The 14943-nt window shown below is 45.1% G+C and overlaps 1 protein-coding gene across 1 annotated transcript in view; it reads right to left on the bottom strand.

Annotated features, from left to right (window-relative positions):
• PPM1G (protein phosphatase, Mg2+/Mn2+ dependent 1G) overlaps positions 1 to 14943 on the bottom strand; it is an 823201-nt gene that overhangs the window by 501565 nt on the left and 306693 nt on the right. The gene's annotated exons all lie outside the window — the stretch shown is intronic.

The raw sequence follows: 14943 nt of genomic DNA, 5'->3' as shown, positions 1-14943 counted from the left end.
CCTCACATGCAGCTTTGCACATGGGATTAGTAGGATGCAAGATGCCATGAATCCCAGAGCCTGCAGGACTTTCCTTGCAGTAAACCTGGTGAAAGTTGCCAGTTTTCTGAAGTATTGAGTTAGTTGCCCTTGTTTCTCTGGCGTGAGGTAGGCCATCTGGGTGTCTGTATCCAAGCTGGCACCCAGGAAAATTATTGTTTGAGAGGGTATTAGTCTTGACTTCTTTTTGTTGACTGTGTATCCGAGAGATTTCAACAACATTATTACATACGCCAGATGTTTTATGTGCTTGCTGTCCGCTTGGATCAGGCAGTGGTCCAGGTATGGGTATATTTGTATCCCTTGAAGTCTGCAGAAGGCAATTACTGATGCCAGGCATTTCGTGAATACTCTGGGCGCAGTAGATAAGCCAAAGGGCAATGCAGAGAATTGATAATGGGTTGAACCTGCAAGAAATCTGAGGTATCTTCTGCAATCTTGTCTAATTGGGACATGCAGGTATGCCTCCTTGAGGTCCAATGTTACCAGCCAAGACTCCTTGCCCAGCATGGGAAGAAGCTGCTGTTATGTGAGCATCTTGAATTTTGGCACAAGTAAAAATGTGTTTAGGATGGATAGGTCCAAAATAGGTCTCCAATCTTTTCCCTTTCTTGGTACCAAAAATAGTCTGGAATAAAAACCTTGACTGTGTTCTTGTGCAGGTACCTCGAATAGCTTTCATGTCCATGAGATCTGAAATTTGTTTTTGTGCCTCTGCCCTTTGATTGTGTGGCAGGTTTGGCATGCCTCTCATTTTTGGAAGGGTGTGAAAGTGGAATCTGTAGCCTCTGTCTGTAATGTCCAGGATCCATTTGTCTTTTGTGACAATATGCCAATTTTTTGAAAATAAAGCCAGTTTTCCGCCTAAAGGTGCTGCCATTTGAGCCTTGCTTGGCATGCAAAAGGGTAAAGTCATTGGTTCTGCTTTCTGAATGGCTGTGAACTATCCTCACCACCTCTTTGTGTAGGTGCTTGCCATTGTCTGCCTCTAAACTATCCTTGAGATTGCCCTCTACCCCTCAGGTGCCTGTATCTACCTCTTTAGGGTCTGTCCGTGGCTGGAAAGGACCAATTTCTACTGAAACGTGGAGGTTGTACCTGTAGAAAATCTTTCACTGTTTGCATTGATTTTGCCTTTTCCTCCATTTTCTTTAATACCTCCTCAGCTTTAACACCAAACAATACATCTTTTTGCAGAGGTGCATCCAGTAATTTAGCTTTAACATGATCTGGTAAAGTTTGCTCTTTGAGCCAAGCATGTCTACGTATGACTGATCCTGTAACAGCAGCTCTACATGAGGCCTCTAAAGCATCAAAACCACATTGTAAGGTATGTTTACCCACTTGTTCTGCACTATGTAACAAATCCTGCAACTCCTTCAAGTCTGGTTGTTCAGGTTGTGACATTTTGCTTTTCAACTGTGATAACAGAAACTGTTGGTACTTTAACATATGGAACTGACAGCTTAATACCCTCATGGTTAAGGTGGCCGAGGTGTATACCTTCTTCCCCCACCTTTCTAAAGCTCTGGAATCTCTCTCTGAAATCAATGGATTTTTAGCAGTGGAGGCCTTAATTCCCTTGGGACCCTGTGAAATAGTTTCTGGGTCAGCCGCATGTCTTTTGTATAGAAATTGGTGTGAATCAGGAACCCGGTAATACCGGTCAGGCTTGACTGGAGCTGGAGGTAAAGAATCTGGGTTAAGGCAGGCCTCCGAATACACATCATCTAGTATGTCTAAGATGGGAGGTATAGCCAGAGGCCTGTGCTGAGGGAGCAAGAGGAAATCCCTAAGCCTTTTCTTGGAGTCTGAGTACTCTTGGCCTTCCCAGTGGAAGTGTTCCATCAAGGTATGTAAGGTTTCCCCAAAAGAGTAATCCTCAGGGGGGGACAGAGGGGAATGGACTCCTCTGCATCAGAATCTTCAAAAGGGGAGTAAGAATGTTCCTGGTCTTCAGAATGTTCTGAAATAATGGAGGCCTGGTCAGAGGAAGGTGATTCTTCCTCCACTCTGGGTCTTTTGTCCGGAGGGGGTTGAGAACCCCTGATAAGAGTAATCAAATCCTCAGCCATTTTGAGCATCTGCTTTTTAGGCATGGGGCCTTGAGGGGCCCTGTGGGGCTGGTCTTTTAGCATGCATGGCTGCTTTAGACTTAGTGAAAGCCTTGATGGAAAAAGAAGAGTAAGGCCTGAAGACACCTTGAGAGGTGGCAGGCCTGTCTAAACTCTGAGTTTCACTGCCAAGAGTGGCTTCAGTATCGGTAGTCGGGGTGTGGGCTGAAGAGCCTGCGACCTCAGGCACTGAAGACACCGCCAAAGAAGTGTCATCGGTAGTCAGGGGCTGCGTAGGCGCCTCACTGAGAACCGGACCACCTGTAGTCGGCTTTGGCGTGGTGTCGGTAGAAGTCGCGGACATCGTATGTCAGTCCTTATATTTGCGTCTTTTACTTAAAACTGGAGTCGAAGTATCAGACGACATAATGTAATTAAACTTTTGCCAAAATAGTGTTGGGCGAACTCCGCCCGATGCTTAACAGTGCGTCTGTTGAATGTAGCACAAAAACTACAGGCAGAGACATCGTGGTCTGGGCCTAAGCAAGGAATGCAGAGGGAATGAAAATCCTTATGCGGTATTTGCTTCCCACATGAAATGCAATTATTAACTTTGTCTGACATCGGTCTGAGGCAAGAAAAGTTTCCCCAACGGGGTACTTAGCTTTCAAGAAGACTTCGGTTGAAAACTATTCGTAATCTCAGGAGCTGGCCGACCGGCACTTGCAAACTGCTTCTGCTTTGGGCACCGCGCGGCAAGAAAGACTGAAGAAGATGGCGTCGGCTGATTCCTTTATACCCATCGCACTGACGACAGGGAAGAAGCGATGCCATCCGACTTCGGACGTAGACTTTGGAATTCGGCCGACCGAGGACCCGCCTGACGGCAGGAAAACCCATCTGTTATGACTGCAGCTGTATGCACAATGAACATCTGCTTCTGCTTCGGGCACCGCACGGCAAGAAAGACTGATGTAAAGGCGTCAGCTGCATGCTTTATACCCCTGACTACCTGACGTCATGGAAGATGAGACAGCAACCAATGCAGGACCCAAGACTTTGATAATCAGGCCGACTGAGGGCTACAACAAGCAGATAACCCAAATGTTATTACAACAGTGAAACATGAACATCTGACAATTCAATGCCCTGATAGCAAGGGTTGCAGAAGTATATACACCTTCTAACCCCATATGTCTATAGCTCTGGAATTCCTGCCTGAAGGAGTAGGATTTTTGGCTGTAGTAGCCTTAATACTTTTAGGTACCCGGGAAATGATCTCTGGGTCAACAGTAGCATTCTGAAAGGAATCCTGAGTGTGTCAGGTACTCTGTAGTACATGTCTGGTTTCCTAGGGCAAAGAGGTAGTGTCAGAAGTTAAGACTGGATTCCATAAAAACATAATCCACAACATCCAGGACAGGGGGTATTGCTAAGGGCCTATTTTGAAGCAGCTCTAGAAATTCTCCAAGTCTCTTTTTGGACTGAGGATAGTATTGGCATTTCCAGCAGAAATGTTCTCGTAAGCTATGCAAGGTTTCACCAAAAGAAAAATCCTCTGGAGAGGAGGCAGAGGGAATGGATTCCTCTGCATCTGAATCCTCATAAGCAGATAAAGGCATGTCCTGATAATCAGAAAGATCAGTCATCGGACTCCTGGTCTGTAGAATCTGAAGGCAACTGAATTCTTTGGGTATTAGCAGAGGAAGGCTGACTTCCCCTTATCAGCGTAATAAGGTCTTCAGCGATTCTAAGCATTTGTTTTTGTGGCATGGGAGCAGGTGCATGCGCTTTGGTCATCAGTTTTCTAGGCTACTATGTACTCTGGGCCTAAGCAACTCGGTAGTTTTGGATAAAAAAGTAGTAGTCAGTTTGAGTCAAACATTGGATGAGCGAATAACTGCCTCAGAAGCCGGTGCCTGCTCAGCGGCTCCAGACCCATCCAAGGTACAGACATCCGCAAGTTCCATAGTCGAAGACTCTCGTGGCATACCTGACTCCGAATGGGTCTCAGTAGAGGCCTGCAAATCCACTGAAGCGGGCATCAGGGGGCTGCGATAGCACCTCACTTATTACCGGCGGACTGGCCACTAGCTTAATGGAAGCATCATCGGCTGTTTTGAACCTATGCGGTCTGTCTCAGTCTTCATCTTTACATTTTTTCAGAATATCTGTAGTCAGACGGCTTACCGAGACCATTTCAGAATACAGAGATAGAGAGCGAAATAATTTAGTGACAAAGAGCCAGACGATGAATGGTTTGGGCGTTAAATAAGGCACAAAACAAACCGTGAGGGACATCGTGGTCTGGCCCTAAACGGGTGATGCAGAAAGAATGAAAATCTCAAGGTATTTGCTTTCCACAGGCAAGACAATTGTTAACTTTTTCTGACATCAGTTAGAGCAAGAAAAAAGGATCCCCAATGGGGTACTTAGCTTTAGATAACTTCAAGATTATTCAATTTGTAAACATAAATTCAGGTAGTGGCCGAACGGCACTTGCAAACTGCTTCTGCTTCAGACTCCTCTGCAAAAAAGACTGATATAATGGCATTGGCTGCTTGTTTTTAGATACCGGACATCAGTCCTGGAACAACAGCATCCGATGGAGAAATACCAAGTCTCTGGTATTCGGGTCTACTGAGGGCTACCTGCAGACAGAGAACACAAGTGTGATGACTGCAACAGTGAAACATGAAGAACATCTATCCAGTATGAAAAAACTCAATTTTGGAAATAGTTTCCCCAAAAATAATCTCTTCTACGGGAGAACCAGTACCATTAGACTCCTCTTCTACAGGAGCATACTCCAGAGAAGGAACCTGGGTAAAGCAGGTCAAGGAATCTGAAAAAAGTTCTTCCACTGAATAATCTTGTTGCCCAATTGTCTTTTGTGGTGAACATTTCCAAGGTGGAGTGGGGACAGAGATATTAGAAGAAGGCCATAAGATCTTTAAATAAGCCTTGGGTAAATCTCAGCCATTCACTTTGTGGATCTCTGGGAGAAGTGGAATGCTTGGTCTTTTGCTTCTTTTTAATGTGCACATCCACCTTATGAAAAGTGGAAGGGCCCGAAGTTGGCCTACAATCCACAATTGTAGTCAGGAGTATATCTCTAACTAGTACTGAGGCCTTCTGAAATAAAAGTCTTTGTTCCCCCTGAACACCAGAAGCATATGTCTACATAGCCTCAGAGGATGTGCCAGTCAGCTGATAGATGGCGACCTCTGAACTGGTTTCAGACAAAGAATCCAAGCCAAGAACTGGACAGATCTCTGGGCCTTTAATCGGCCTCAAGTGAAATGTCCAACGTAGAAGGCGCAGCCAAAGACCCAGACCTACGGTGTTTGGCCTCTCTCTTCACAATAACTCAGAAAACCAGCCAGACATGCCCTCCATAACATCTTTCGCCAAGCGTTTAAGATGTTGGTTTCTTAGACAAATAGCTAGCAAGGACAGCAGGCTACTCAAACTCTTAGGCACAAAGGCCCGGCAAATGGAACCAGGTTTATGGTCATTGGTAGGTGTTAAGCAAAGTAAGCACTTGTTGTGACTATCTTTATGAAGAATCTGTCTTCCACACTGGCAATACCTTTCTTGAGGTTTACCTTTACTTCGTGTGCTGTTTGTACGACGTCTGTAAGGTCGAAAGTACGGCAGCAAAAAACTGTAAACTTGGAAAAAACGTGTTTGAATGGCTAATAAGCGAATGTATTTTGCCATTCAACACATGGACAAATGTCAAAAATGGTTTTCCGTCAAACTTTTTCAACATTTGTCCACGGTAGTATCCGTAATTCACTCTTACAAGTCGCACAAAAGTACGATCTCACATACCAGGTGCGACAAAATGAAAGTAAACCCTTTCTTAGATAAAATGAAAAATCTCACAAACACAGTAGGAAATAAGAATGAGAACCCCCATCCCCCCAACAGGGACTCATCTGAAGTGGCTCGATACACTAGCAAACAACTCAAACGAGCAGACAGTTCATCACAGATGGTGTCTGGACTGAAAGCACAGAAGTTCTGAGAACAGTACGTGTGGATGTCGCATTCATGCCCTATGTATGCGGGAAGCATACGTGCAACATACCATGTACTTGTAAGCAGTAAAAGGCTTTGGTATACTGGCCAGATGTCAGGTCGCTCTTATGAATACTGCAACACCATCCCCCACTCTGGAATCATAAATAAGCTTACTAAGCTGAGCATTAATCCCTACGTCACTCGATGGGTTGCCAACTGACTGACAGAAATCACACTGTAAAAGTAGCTGACTCCAAATCGAGCTCCAGGCTAGTGGAGTACCTCAGGGTTCAGTCCTGGGACCTCTCTTGTTTGGCATCTACTTCTCTGAAATACAGGCCAACACTAAGGGACTCTGGCTAACAAAGTTTGCAGATGACTGCAAACTGGGAGCCATTATTGAATCCCCAAATGATGTCGATACTCTACAAAAGGGCCTTACAGAAACAGATGCTTGGTGCCAGAGCCATGGGCTCAAGCTCAATGCCAAGAAATGTATAGTTATCCCCTTTGGGGAAAAAACTTGTACCCCTGAATTACCACATAGGTGGCAGTACACTAAACACAAAGTGAGATAAGAGACTTAGGGACACGGGTGGACAGTGGTCTCACCTTCAATAACCACATCGCCACAACAGTAAGTAAATCCTATGTGGCACACCTCATCACTAAGGGCTTTTCATCCAGAAAAAAGGTCATTGTCCAACTGTACTAACCTCATTAGATCCATTATAGAAAACAATGCCCCATTTGGTATGTACCTCTCAAGACATCTGCAACTGGAAAGGCCGCAAAAATACCTCACTAAAAGAATCACAGGCCTAAAGCAGATGACCTATGCTGACCGCCTTAAAAACTCCAGCTATACTATGTTGCATATAGTCTACGCTGAGGCAATTTCTGCTTAACATACAAGGCCATGTCAAACCCAGAGCTGTTGGACATGCTACACTTAATGAAATCCCAATCCCTCACAGCCACATGCTCTAGGGATCTAAACCTTGTCATCACAATAAACAAAACATGCTGGAGGGATAGGTGCATGACCCAGAGACTCCCCAGACTCTGGAACAGACTGCCCATACATGTCAAGCAGAGCACCTCTTTGGCCCTCTTCAAAAAGAGCCTTCATGACTGGATGGGAGAAAGGAAATTCACTGCAGGGATCACGTCAGTCACCCTGCTAGACAGCGGTCTAGGGAAGTAAATAGTGTGGGAAGAAATAGCCAAGGAATTGTTATGGCTACGCTTGTATAGGCCCTAGGGCCGATAGCCTAGTACCAACCTATGAACTTATAAACTAGAAAGACATCTAGAAGCTTTAATAATTCAAATGAACTGATAAATGCAAAAAATCAGAGGCTGAAATGAAGGGCTGACTGAGTATGGTGATTCTCAAGAAGAGATGCTTAAACAAAAAAGTTAAAAGACAGGACACGTAGAGAGAAAACCTGAAAGTTTCTGTTGTACCAGAGAAACTAGAAGGAAAGTACAGTTTTGTACCTACCATAAATGTAGATGTTAGAGTGTATACACTGCTGCAGTCATTACACTTGGGTTATCCTGCCGTCAGGCGGTCTCACAGTCGGCCCAAGTGCCAAAGTCTTGGTCCGCCATCGGTTGCGGTCACTTCTTCCCTGACGTCAGTGCACCAGGGGTATACAAGAAGTAGCAGACACCATTTTCTTCAGTTTTTCTTGCCCCAGATCTCAGGCGCCCCCAAGAAGGTAGGCAATGTAAATTGCTAATAAAACATACTTAAGAAAAGCAATCAAATACTTTGTTACCAGCAAATACTTCACATAGGCAGCAAAGGGTGGAATACTAGGGTAAGTAAAAGCAATTAAGAGGGGAAGGAAGGAGGGTAACCTGGACTGCAGCAGTGTATACACTCGAGCATCTACATTTATGGTAGGTACAAAACTGTGCTATGTTCATCATGTTACACTGCTGCAGTCGTTACACCTGGGTAGAATCCCAAAGCTGAGGTAGGGTGGCTGGTTCTATAAGGCATTAGGGGTGGCTATAAGGCCCTGCAGAACTGCAGTGGAAAAGCCAGCTCTGGATTTAGAGTAAAGAGGCAGATGGTAATGCTTGGTGAAGATACGTACAGAACTCCAAGTTGCTGCTTCCAAAATGTCCTTGGTAGGTACTCCTCTGAGGTAGGCAGTTGAAGTGGCTGTTGCCCTGGTGGAATGAGACCTAATGCTGTTAGGTGCAGTTTTTCCATGATGTGTATAGCAGAAACGTATGCAATGGCCTATCCATTTTGAAATAGTCCATTTTGAAATGGCTTTCCCCTGTGTTCCTGCAGCATATGATACAAACACTTGCTCAGTTTTCCTGAAAGCCTTAGTTTTGTCCAAGTAGAAGCGTAACTGCCTGTGTATGTCCAAGGAATGCAGTAGTCTCTCCCCTTTATTCTGTGGATTTGGATAAAAAGTTGGCAAGTGAATAGTTTGGTTTAGAGCCACACTTGATACCACCTTTGGCATAAAAGTAGGGTTTGTTCTTAAAGACACCCTGTCTTGGTGGAAAAAGATTAAAGGTTCCACTGCCATTAGTGCCTGTAATTCTTAAATTCTTTGTGCTGAGGTTATTGCCAGGAGCAGAGCAGTTTTCCAAGAGACATATTTTAAGTCTGCTGAGTTAGCCAGCTCAAAACGAGGTAAAGTTAATTTTTCCAAGACTAAGTTGAGGTCCCAAGTTGGAGTTGGTGCTCTACGGGGCGGTCTTATGTTTTTAGCCCCTCTGAGGTACTGTTTTAGCAAAGGTTGAGAAAAAAATTGGTGGATCTGTGTTGTAATGAGCAGAGATGGCAGAGGCATGGATCTTAATGGATGAAAAGGAGAGGCCCTTGTCCAGCATCTCAGTCAAGTATTGTAGTATCTGGGGAATATTTGGGACAAGAGGGTCAAGGCTGTGAGCCTGGTTCCAGGCACAGAATCTCTTCCATTTATCCGAATAGGCTTTCCTGGTACTAGGCCTTCTAGCCTCCAGAATGACATCCATAACAGCTTTGGAGAGAGGAATTGTTTGCTTGATTAAGGAATCTTCCATGCAGCCAGGTTTAAAGTCTTGAGCTGACCGTGAAGTATCGGATTGTTTTGCTGAGTCAGAAGATGAGATTTGAGGCAAAATCCATGGTGGTCCTTGTGCTATGTTCTTCAAGACTGGGTACCAGTGCTGGCGTAGCCAGTCTGGGGCAATCAGGATCATCTTTGGCCTTTGTCTGGCTTTTATGAGCCCCTTTGAAAGGAGAGGCAGTGGTGGGAAAGCGTATACTTGTAGGTTTTTCCAGCTGAGGGGGCATCCACTTTCCATGCTTGTGGGTGGCAAGTCCTTGTGCAGAATTTCTGTAGCTGGCAATTCATTGGGGATGCGAACAGATCTATGTCAGGGCTCTACCATTTCTGTGCTATCATCCTGAACATTTGTGTATGTAATCTCCACTTGTGCGGGTCCATGATGTTTCTGCTCAAGTCGTCTGCCAGTGTATTTTTCTCTCCTGGCAGGAATTGTGCTTGCAGATGAACTTGATAGGTTATAGCTGTGTTCCACAAAGTCATGGCTTGTCTGCAGAGGGAGTATGAATGAGTGCCCCCTTGCTTGTTTATGTACCACATAACTGTGGTGTTGTCTGTCTTTAGGAGTAGTTGTCCTGGATGCAGAAGGTCCTTGAAAGCTATAAGGGCATTTTGCACAGCTAGCATTTCTTTTTGACTGATGTGAAGATGCCTTTGTTCTGCAGGCCACTTGCCCTGAATACATTTTCCTGCCATGTGCGCTCCCCAGGCATAATCCGAAACATCTGTTGTCACAGTTTGCCTGGCTGTGGGTTGAGTGAAAGGCTGTCCCTTGTTGAGGTGACAGGCTTGGGCCCACCATCGAAACTCCTGTTGAAGGCAAGGAATAAGTGGTATTACTGTTTCCAAACTGTGACAGTGATGAGACCCAGACACTCTTTAGGTACCATTGTAGTTTCCTCATATGCAGTTTTGCATATGGAATTAGTAGTATGCAAGATGCCATGTAACCAAAGGCCTGCAGAATTTTTCTTGCAGGGAGTTGAGTTTTTGTTGCCATCAACTGGAAATATTGAGTCAGTTGTCCTTGCCATCTGGGCCATTGTATTTAAGCTGGCACCCAGGAATATTATCTCTTGTGAGGGCACTAGTTTTGATTTCTTTTCGTTTACTGTGTACCCTAGACAAATTAGCAGTCTTTTTACAAACGTCAGATGCTTTAGAAGAATGTCTTTGCACTCTGCTTGAATAAGGCAGTCGTCCAAATATGGGTAAATTTGAATTCCTTTTTGTCTGCAAAACGCAATTACGGGTGCCAGGCATTTTGTAAAGATCCTGGGCGCAGTAGATAAGCCAAGGGGCAGTGCATTGAACCTGCTAAAAATCTGAGGTATCTTCTGCAATCTTGTCTGATAGGGACATGCAGGTATGCCTCCTTGAGGTCCAAATGTTACGAGCCAAGCTTTCTTGCCCAGCATGGGAAGAAGCTGCTGTAGTGTCAACATTTTGAATTTTGGAACATCCAGGTAAGTATTTAGAGAAGATCGATCCAGAATGGGCCTCCAGGCTTTGTCCTTTCTGGGAACCGGAAAGAGTCTTGAGTAAAATCCTTGTCCTTGCTCCTGTGTTGGTACCTTTTGAATAGCTCTCATGTCCATGAGTGCTGTAATTTGCCTTTGAGTCTCTGCCCATTGATATGGTGGCAGATTTGGCATTCCTTTTAACCATGGCAGAGTGTGAAAGTGGAACATGTAACCTTGAGACAATATTGAGAACCCATTTGTCTTGGGTGATTATTTGCCAATTCTGACTAAAAGTGCCAGTTTTCTCCCCAAGGGGGCTGCCAAGAGAGATGTTTGGCAGCTATAGTGGGAAGTCATTGGGTCTGCTTTTTATAAGGTTGAGGCCTGTTTTCCCCTTCTTTCTGGGTTGAAGCACCCCATTGTCGAGTCCTGTAAGTTCCTTGTAGTTGTCCTCTGCCTCTTGGACGTCTGTATCTGCCCCTTTGAGGTCTGTCTGAAACTGGAAAGGACCAATTCTTTGTTGGCCAATTTCTGCTAAATCGAGGAGGCTGAACCTGTAAGACATCCTTCACCGTTTGCATAGATTTTGCTTTATCCTCCATTTTTTTTAATACCTCTTCTGCCTTAACTCCAAATAAAACATCCTGCTGCAAAGGTGCATCCAATAATTTTCTTTTAACATGATCTGGTAAGGTCTGTTCTTTTAACCAAGAATGTCTTCTAATGACGGACCCTGTAACTGCTGCTCTACAGGAGGCCTCTAAGGAATCAAAACCACATTGCAAAGTATGTTTTCCCACTTGTTCAGCTGCATGTAATAAATCCTGCATTTCCCTATAATTAGGAAGATCTGAATTTGGAAGCATTCTTTGTTTCAAGTGAGACATCAAATATTGCTGATATTTAAGCATGTGAAACTGGCAATTTAGTGCTCTCATTGCTAAAGTTGCAGATGTGTATACTTTCTTTCCCAATCTGTCTAATGCCCTGGAATCTCTGTCAGAGGGGACTGGATTTTTTGCTGGAGAGGCCTTTACCCCCTTTGGGACCCTGGGAAATAGTTTCAGGGTCAGCAACAGGGCTTTTATAAAGGAATTTGTGAGAGTCAGGGACTCTAACATCTGTCTGGCTTAACTGGAGCTGGACGTAAAGAATTAGGATTTAAGCTGGATTCAGCATACACATCATCCACAATATCTAACACTGGCAGAATAGCAAGGGGTCTGTGTTGAGGTAATAAAAGGAAATCTCTGAGCTTTTTCTTGGATTCTTAGCAATTCTGGCCCTCCCACTGGAAATGCGTCCGCATGGTATGCAAGGTTTCCCCAAAGGAGTAGTCCTCTGGTGGAGCGGCTGAAGGATTGGATTCCTCAGCATCAGAATCCTTATAAGAGAGAGTAAGGAGTATCCTTGGTCTGAGGATGAATCTGAGGAGATGGATACCTGGTCGGATGAGTCATATAGTCTGCATCCTGTCTAGGCCTTTTATCACGAGGAGGATGGGACCCTCTGACCAGAGTGATTAGGTCTTTGGCCATTTTCAGCATCTGTTTCTTAGGCATGTAGGCCTGTCCTGGTGAATGCTGAAGTCGTTTCTTTGTTTTAGATTTAGCAGAAGATTTAATGATTAACTGAATAGGCCTGAAAATACCCTGTGAAGCTGCGAGTTGTTCAGCTACTCCGGAGCCCTCTGAAGGGTTAGTCTCGGTAAGCCTCAAGTATGGTGTATCCGAAGGCCCAGCCATCTCCACGTGGGAGTCAGAGGTGGCCTGTGGTTCTAAAGATGCAGTCGTCAGGGGCTGCGAAGGCACCTCGCTGAAAACCGGAGAACTGGCGACTGGCCTAGAAGAGGCTTCATCGTCAGTTTTGGGCCTCTGATGCTTGTCCTCGTCTTTGCACTTTGTGTGTATTCCGGTCGTCAGCTGTTCCAACGGCATGGTGTAATGGAATTTTATGCCAAAATAATGCCGGGCAAAATCAGACGTTTAATAGTGCACTTGTTAAACTTAGCACAAAAATGACAACCAGTGACGTCGTGGTCTGGGCCTAGGCATGGGATATAATAGGAATGGAAATCCTTATGAGGTAATTTGCTTCCTGCAAGAAATACAATTATTAACTTTTACTGACATCGGTCTGAGGCAAGAAAAAGTTTCCCCAACGGGGTACTTAGCTTTGTAGAAGACTTCGGTTCTGGATTCGGAATGAAAACATCAGGAGTCGGCCGACCGGCACTTGCGAACTGCTTTTGCATCGGGCACCGCGCGGCAAGAAAGACTGAAGAAAATGGCGTCGGCTGCATCTTATATACTCCTGGCGCACTGACATCAGGGAAGAAGTGACAGCAACAGACTCCGGACCAAGACTTTAGAACTCGGGCCGACTGCGGAACCGCCTGACGGCAGGATAACTCAAGTGTGATGACTGCAGCAGTGTAACACGATGAACATCAGGCAGTTCATTTTAAGAAAACTCAAATGAGTAACTGGACTGGTGTCCACAGCAGGATTTGTTAACTGAAAGGGTACATTGAGTGCCGTTAAAAGCCTGACTATAAGGAAGCAGCCAAGACCTATATTAACGATGCAATCACACCAGAACAAGAATTAATCTTGACAAAACTATGGCAGAAAGTAAAGACACAGTTGCATACAATTACCATAAATGCAGATGTTCGAGTGTATTCACCATCGCAGTCATCCCCTGTGGGTGATTCCTGCTGTGGTAGCCCTCAGCCGGCCCAAATACCAGAGTCAATGTTTTTCTGCGTCGGCTGCTGTTGCATGCTGCCTGACGTCAGGTCATCAGTGCTATAAAGGAAGGCAGCCAATGCCATTACATCAGTTTTCTTGCCCTAACCAGTCAGAGGCCCAAATAAATATACTGAAGTGGGTTAGAAACGTTACATCTCCCTAAATAAGATAAAAGGGGGAAGGAGAGAGGGAAACCAGGATTGCAACAGTGAACACACTCGAACCTCTATATTTTTGGTAAGTGTACACAACTGTACTATGTTCTTAATGTTTTACTGTTGCAGTCATCACCTGTGGGATGATTCCCAAAGCTGAGGAGAGGGGTGGGTAGGATTAGTAAGAGACCTAGGAATGGGTCAGCATGCCCTGCAGAGGCAAACTCTGCCCTAGCCTTAGAGAATAGAGATAGGTGGTAATGCTTGGTATTATGGACAGAAGTCCAGGTGGCAACTTCCAGGATGTCCCTGGTGGGAACTTCCCTGAGTAATGCTACAGAAATGGAGGCTGCCCTTGTGGAATGGGTTTGAAAAGACTTGGGGAGGTTCCCATGCAAACTGTAGCAGAAATGGATACAGTGTGATATCCAATTGGAAATGGTTTGTTTGAAGATGGGATTCTCCTCTGCACCTGGGGAAAGGTGACAAGAATAGGGTCCATTTTCCTGAGGGGTTTAGTACGGTCCAGATAGTATCTGAGCTATCTGTGCATGCTCAGTGAGTGCAGAATTCTTTCCCCTTGTTTTGAGGATTAGGAAGGAAGGTGGGTAGATGTAGCGCCTGGTTGAGACTTGGATACCACCTTGGGCATAAAGGAGGATTAGTCCTCAGGGAGACCCTGTCTACATGGTAGATTATGAAGGGCTCAATGGCCATCAGAGCCTAAAGTTCTGAAACCCTTCCTGCTGAGGTGACAGCTAGGAGAAAAGCAGTCTTCCAAGAGAGATATTAGTTCTGCTGAGGCAGCAGATTAAAAGGGTGGTACAGTTAGTTTTTCCAAAACATAATTCAGGTTCCAGGCTGGAGTGGGTGGCCTTCTGGGAGTTGTGATATTAGAAGCCCCTCTGAGGAATTGTTTAATCAAAAGATAGGAAAAGAAGGGCTGTTCTGTATCAAAATGAGCTGAAATTGCTGAGGTGTGGGATTTTAATACAGAAGGAGAGGCCACTGTTAAGTAACTCCGCTAGGTAGTCCAGGATAAGAGGGATGGAAGGTTGTGAGGTATTGCCCCCTCTGGACTGGCTCCAGGAGCAGAACCTTTTCCATTTTCCTGCATAAGATTTACTGGTGCTGGGCCTTCTGGACTCTGTGATAATGTCTAGGGCCCATTTGCTTAACAAGGGCCCCTTGTTTTCCTTTAGAGTATTAGCCACGCTGACAGAGAGTCGGCAAGTCTGGGTGAATCAGCCCCCACCCCCCACCTCCACTGAGTTAAGAGGTCTGAGATCAAGGGAAGCTGCCTGACAGACTGCACAGTAAAGTGTACCAACATTGTCTGCGCCAGTCTGGAGCAAGGAGGATGG

The sequence above is a fragment of the Protopterus annectens genome, chromosome 2.part0 (genome assembly GCF_019279795.1).
Source record: "Protopterus annectens isolate FY-2018-M chromosome 2.part0, PAN1.0, whole genome shotgun sequence".
NCBI classification, from domain to species: Eukaryota; Metazoa; Chordata; order Ceratodontiformes; family Protopteridae; genus Protopterus; species Protopterus annectens.
Note: the sequence above shows the minus strand (reverse complement) of the source record. Positions and strands in the feature narration are given on the sequence as shown.